Source organism: Ursus maritimus, unplaced genomic scaffold (genome assembly GCF_017311325.1).
Source record: "Ursus maritimus isolate PB19 unplaced genomic scaffold, ASM1731132v1 scaffold_13, whole genome shotgun sequence".
Lineage (NCBI taxonomy): Eukaryota > Metazoa > Chordata > Mammalia > Carnivora > Ursidae > Ursus > Ursus maritimus.
The window spans coordinates 28,108,768-28,114,767 of NW_024423675.1; the positions used below are offsets into that span (position 1 = coordinate 28,108,768).

At 46.9% G+C, this 6,000-nt stretch overlaps 1 protein-coding gene across 3 annotated transcripts in view; it reads right to left on the bottom strand.

Annotated features, from left to right (window-relative positions):
* Positions 1 to 2,358, bottom strand: part of CEP85L (centrosomal protein 85 like) — a 225,764-nt gene extending 223,406 nt beyond the window's left edge. For 2 of the 3 annotated variants that reach the window (XM_040627699.1, XM_040627698.1), the window contains exons 1-2: positions 2,204 to 2,358; positions 2,017 to 2,103 (exon numbers count right to left, since the gene is read on the bottom strand). The gene's annotated coding sequence lies outside the window, so the exon portion shown is untranslated. Of the gene's footprint in view, positions 1 to 2,016 lie in introns of all 3 variants that reach the window. The other variant, XM_040627697.1, reaches the window with a different exon arrangement.
* Positions 2,359 to 6,000: the final 3,642 nt, after the last annotated feature.

The window sequence follows — 6,000 nt, forward strand, 5'->3', positions numbered from 1 at the left end:
TGGGACTTGGTCTGCAGTTATTAGTGCTTAACAGCGGTTGCACCTGAGCTGGAGAGGAATTGATCGTCTGGGTCGCCAGTGGGTCTCCAGCAAGCATTAAACAGAAACTGTGGGAGCTGCGTGGCCGGCCGCCCTTCGCTCTACCAGGTCGCCTGTCATTTTCACTTCCTCCTGCTCCGATTTCACTGCCCAGCGACAGCTGGAGGTGACCACGGCTACCTGCCACCAAGGCCCGCCGGCCAGCCGTGGCGCGTGCGCGGCGGCCACACGTGCCTGCATTGGCGTGGGACCTGAGAGTGGGCTCAGGGGCCACGGGCACCGGGAGTACTGAGCACAGGGTGGTTTGGGCTCGGGTTGGTGAGGTTTCTCTTTTTTGTTCTTTCACCCAGGAAGGCATTTGAGCGTGGGCTTATCTTCCTGACCGATTTCTTTTGAGTCTACTCTTTCTCTGTTCTTATCTAACTGGACTAACGTTCTCCATTTCATTTCACTTTCTCTTTTTTCCTTTCAACTCCCATCTCTGCCTCTTCTGTTCTGATCTCTTTTCTCCATATTCTCATCCTTTTTGCTTCCTTAGTCCCCTAAAGTCCTTTGGAACGTTTCTGCACGAATAAGCAGATTGGCTTTTCCCAGGAGTGAAGAGGGGCGACTCCTCCGCGGGGGGAGCCCCTCCCCGCGCACACCTGCGCTGCCCCGGGAGCCCCTAGAGTTCAGACCGTTTCTACGGGAACATATATTGTATCGTACACGGTAAGCCGGTGCGCACGCGCAGATATAACCGAAGCCACCTTCATCCAGAACACGTGAGGCACCCTGATAGCTTCGTTTTTCTCTTCCTTCCCTCCTTCTGTCCGTCTCTTCTTCCTCCCACCGTCTCTCCCTCTCTCTTTTTCCTTCTCTCTCCGTCTCTCTTGCCCGTTCTTCACCCTCTACATTGATCTCAAGACTCTGTCATTTACGGAGGACTGAAATTTGCATGTCAAAAACTATTGATTTGGAAGCACTGTCCCCTGGCCCCTTTATTTTCCTTCAACACATACCGTCTGTATATCATGAGAAACCCACTCCTCAAACAGATGAAATTTAAACCCTCCTGGGGGTGAACCGAGAGACAAGGACAAAAGGAACAACAGGTCTTTAAAGAATATTGTGGAGTCATCTTGGGATTCAGGAAATGGGGATAATTGCCCTGATGTTTTGAGGTTCCCTGATTCCTCTCCTCCTAATGCCCCCATGTCTTCTGCCTACCCCCCTCCTCCCCCCAAAAGAGTTCTGACAAAGGATCTTGTGGTAAGCAGAATCACGCTCCCCCACCCACCAAGATCATGTCCTAGGCCCTGCAACCTGCAAATATCTTTGCTGTGTTATGTGGCAAGGGGGAAATTAAGCTTGCAGATGGAATTAAGTTGCTAACCGACAGATTTTGTAATGGGGAGAATATCCTGGACTATTTGGCTCGGACCAGTGCAATCACAAAGGTCCTTATAAGTAAAAAAAAAGGGGGGGGGGCGTTGCCTGGGTGGCACAGTTGGTTGTCTACCTTCAGCTCAGGTCATGATTCCAGGGTCCTGGGATCAAGTCCCACATCAGGCTCTCTGCTCAGCAGGGCGTCTGCTTCTCCCTCTCCCTCTGACCCATCCCCCTTCCCGTGCCCTCGCGCTCTCTCTCAAATAAATGAATAAAATCTTAAAAAAAAAAAAAAGAGGCAGGAGAGCAGAATCAAAGTCAGAGTGATTCAGGGTAAGAAAGACCCCATGACTTGCAGTTTCTAGTTTTGCAAGCAAGGGAAGTTGCCACTCCATCCTAACAACAATGAAAAAAGCTGAACAGACTGAAAAATCAACCACTCTTCTCAAATCCGAAGAGAAAGGAGGCCTCAGGGCAAGCTGCTGCCTGCAAGGTTAGAGAGACAGCCTGTGTGCCCGGATCACAGCTTCCCTGAGCAGGGACTCAGGAGGATACCGCCAGGGAACCCGTGCTGAGGCAGGACAACCTGCCCAAAGTAGTGAGACTTACCTCCAGGAGTTCGACCAGGCTCCCACAATAAATACGGCAGAAACATCCTCGCAGGCTTCCGGCCCGGGGAGAGGAAAAGGAACCATTCTGAAATATGCCAGAGCACTTGTTCTTAACAAGGCCGACCTCAGAGGAAACTACTTAACCAGAGCCTAAGCAGCGGGGGTACTCTCAGAGCCTCACTGACCTTGGAAAGGAAATGCCCCATTCTAGCCCACTCTAGCCATCCCTTCCCCCCTAAGGTGGGGAGACAAAAACTGAGGCACACTTGTGAGCTCACAGCGCCAGAGGCTCAGGCTCACTAGAAGACTGGGGACTGATCACAGGAGTGCAGGCTTCCCGTCCCCCACACCTCACCACCACACTCCTTCCTGAAGGCTGACTGACAGCCCTTGCTTTCACCCACACATCTCCAGCAGCTACAAAATGACAAGGCACACCGAAAGACCAAAAACGCAGTTCGAGGAGACAGATCAAGCATCAAAGCCAGACATGGCAGGGATATTGTAATTATTAGGCTGGGACTCTAAAACAATTTTGATTAATATGCTAATATGATAGACAGCATGCCAGAAAGACTCCATTCACCATTGTTAGCTTAGAAGATGGAAGGGAGCCACACGCCAATGAATGAGGGAAGTCTCTGGAAACTGGAAAAAGCTAGAAAACAGAATCTCCCCTCCTTGCTCCAGAAAGCAAAACAATCCTGCCAGCACCTTGATTTTCGCCCAGTGAGACCCACGGCAGACCTCTGACCTCCAGGACTATAAGATAACACACAGGTGTTGTTTGAAGCCACTGAGTTTGGGGTAATTGGTTACAGCAGCAATTGAAAACTAATACAGATGTATTCTTGGTCATTATAACTCACTATGAATTAGAGCATTTCTGAACCCAGAGTTTATTTTAAATACCTGCTTTCCTCTTCCAGGGCTGGCCCTGGCACATGGCGTTGTCCTCAGTCTGGGAAAGGAAGAACGAGTAGAGGTGATGCCGCCTGCCAACTGGCTGAGCCACTGAGCCCAGGGTATCGGGCCGCGTGGGCTGAGTGCTGGAGGCCGGGGAGCCGTGATGCCCAGGAAAGCAGGCTTCCTTGGAGGGGGGAGTTCTTCCTCCTGCAACTCAGCAAAGGCCATGAACCTCAGTTACCCTGCAAATTATCATTTTACCTGGGGGTTTTGTTTGTTTTCTTTCAAAGAATAAAGGCAGTCACTCCCTCTCAATGCCTAAGCTGTCTGAGCAAGGAAACCACCAAGCTACTATCTGGAGCTGAGATTTCTTAGAGCAGAGATTTTCCTAGGCGGTGATGAGTGCTGTTGGGAGCTCCTGTTGGGCTAGGCCTGACCACCCCACCCCCAACTCTCCTTCTAAAAAAAATTCAAAAGTAAATGCCTTTATTTGTATTTTACATTATAATCTCTCTTTAGAAAGACTATGAATTTATACCGGCAAATGTGGTTGTCGCCTTTTTTTAAACTGAGATATAATTAACATAATATTATATTAGTTTCAGGTGTACAACATAATGATTCAGTGTTTGTGTATATTGTGAGATGATCACCACGATAAGTCTAGTTAGCATCCATCACCACATAGTGAGACTTACACGGATCTCCAATTCTCCTTCTCCCCTTCACGGTTACATTCTGCCTCAGGACTGCCATTCCCTGGACAAGAGGTCTTGAGAAGATAACTTCAGCTCCCAGCCTTAGTTTCCTCCTTGATAAAATGCCAGCACTGCTCAGGTCAGAGACTCTGAAGAGCACACCGGCCAGGACTGAAGGACGGCATGTGGATTTTTTTGCTGGTTTATAGCTGTTTTCTCTTTGCTGTGAGGCCCAAGGTTTTGTGCACACTCCCATCGGAATTGAAATGGCTCATATATGTATGTGTGTGTGTTTACAATCTGTATACAATGTGTGTATACATATATTACATATAATATATGATGTGCACAAAATATATATATTAAATACACGAAATTCTGTTTCTGATTGTGAGTCCACTCACAGGGGCCAACAGTTTCTCTCTGTCCAGGATCTTTCTCTCTACGAGGCCAGTCGTGATGATACAGCATCAAGTACACCAGGAAATACTGGGAATGGAGGTTTCGCCAAGACTCCTCCTTTCACTGGGGACATGGAGCTTAGGCTGCTTCTACCTCGAAGTGTTCTGTTTTTAAATTCTGACGGGCTTTGTGATCGTCAGGATGCTAGATTCTCTACTAATAGGCTCCTTATATTTGAGAAGCTGCCGAGAATGCTAACAACTGCCAAAGCTCAACGTCTCTAGAATGGATGCTTTAATTTTATTGAGTCCTTACTGACTAATTGGCTAGCCCGCGGTCCTCGTGGCCCTAACCATGTCCGGCTCAGCCTGTGGTCAATCCTGACTTTATGCAAGAGGGGTGTAAACGTCAGCCCCCCATTCTAGAAGTTAGGCTCGGTCACCCTTTCTGGACCCTCTCTGTGGCAAGATCTGATAACGAGGATTCTGAATGCTGGGAATTTTGCCTTTCCAACCTGCTAACTTCTCTTCCCTTGAGGCTTGAAGCTCTGTCCCGCTCTTGTCAATCTCCCTTCTAGGAACAACCTTCCCCAATATCTTCCGCCTATCTAAAGTTCTTGTTGGACCCCAGAATGTCACCACCTGCCAGAATTCCATGTGGGGATACCCTGCAACTTCGTTATAACGGACCACCCCAATACTCATTCCTGACCTACGGAGTAGCCCTGCCCTGCTACCTATTCCGCTGACTGCATTTTTTCTTGGCACCTGTTCCCTGGTGCTTGTGCGCCGGCCCCTCCCAGGCTGCCTTTTCCACTGTAGTTAACCGTAGTTAACTGGGTTATGCCTGGCCATATCCCAAGATATGCCAGCAATTGATAGATCACACTTTCAGAGCCAGAAAATCTTATTAGACTGAAATGTTAATTAGGATAGGAATTCTCGGAATGTAGCAGCAGGCAGAGCCATCAAGGTTTGGACAGTGGGGAATGTGGAAGCGCCACATTAGAGAACTGAACTCTAATATAAAATATAAAATGAGATGCCTCAGACTGGCATCTGATGGCAACTGATTTTACAAAGTCTGGAAGTTTCAACAATTCTTTTTGTTGTTCTTTGTTTATATTTTAAAATTATTTGTAATTACAGTAAAACACAATCTCAGATTTGCCGTCTTACCCATTTTTGAGTGCACGGTCCAATGGCGTTAGGTTGAGCAACCACGGCCATCCTCCATCTCCACTTCATCTTGCAAAACCAAAACTCTGTACCCATTAAATACTATCTTCCTCTTTCCTCCCTCCCTCTAGGCCCTGGCACCTGCCCTTCTACTTTCTGTCTCTATGAACTTAGCTACTCTAGGTACTTCATGTAAGTGGAATCATACAGTATTTGTCTTTTTGTGACTGGCTTATTTCATTTAGTATAAAGTCTTCAAGTTTCATCCATGTTTTAGCATGTTTCAGAATTTGCTTCTTTTTTAAAGCTAAAAAATCGTCCATTGTATACACCACATTTGTTTATCCATTCGTCCATCGACGGACACCCGGGTTGTTCCCAGCACTCGGCTGTTGTGAATAACGCTGCTGTGAACGTGGCATATGAATAACCTTTGAATCCCTGTTCCGTATTTTGGGCTATACCCCAAAATGGAATTACTAGATCATATGCTAATTTTATTTTTAATTTTCTGAGAAACCATCACAGCATTTTCCGTCCTGGTGGCACCATTTTACATTCCCACGACCAGTGCACATGAGTTCCAGTTTCTCCACATCCTCTTCAATGCCTGCTATTTTCTACTTCATTTTTTTTTTTTAGAGTAGCCATCCTGATGGGTGTGAGGTGACATTGTTTTATTTTTGTTTTTTTCATCAATCTTCTAAATTTTCATCCTCTGAAAAGATTTACGAAAGATTTGCTCAGTCCATATAACTTATTTGACTCTGAATTTGTACATTTAGCAGTGAGCATTTG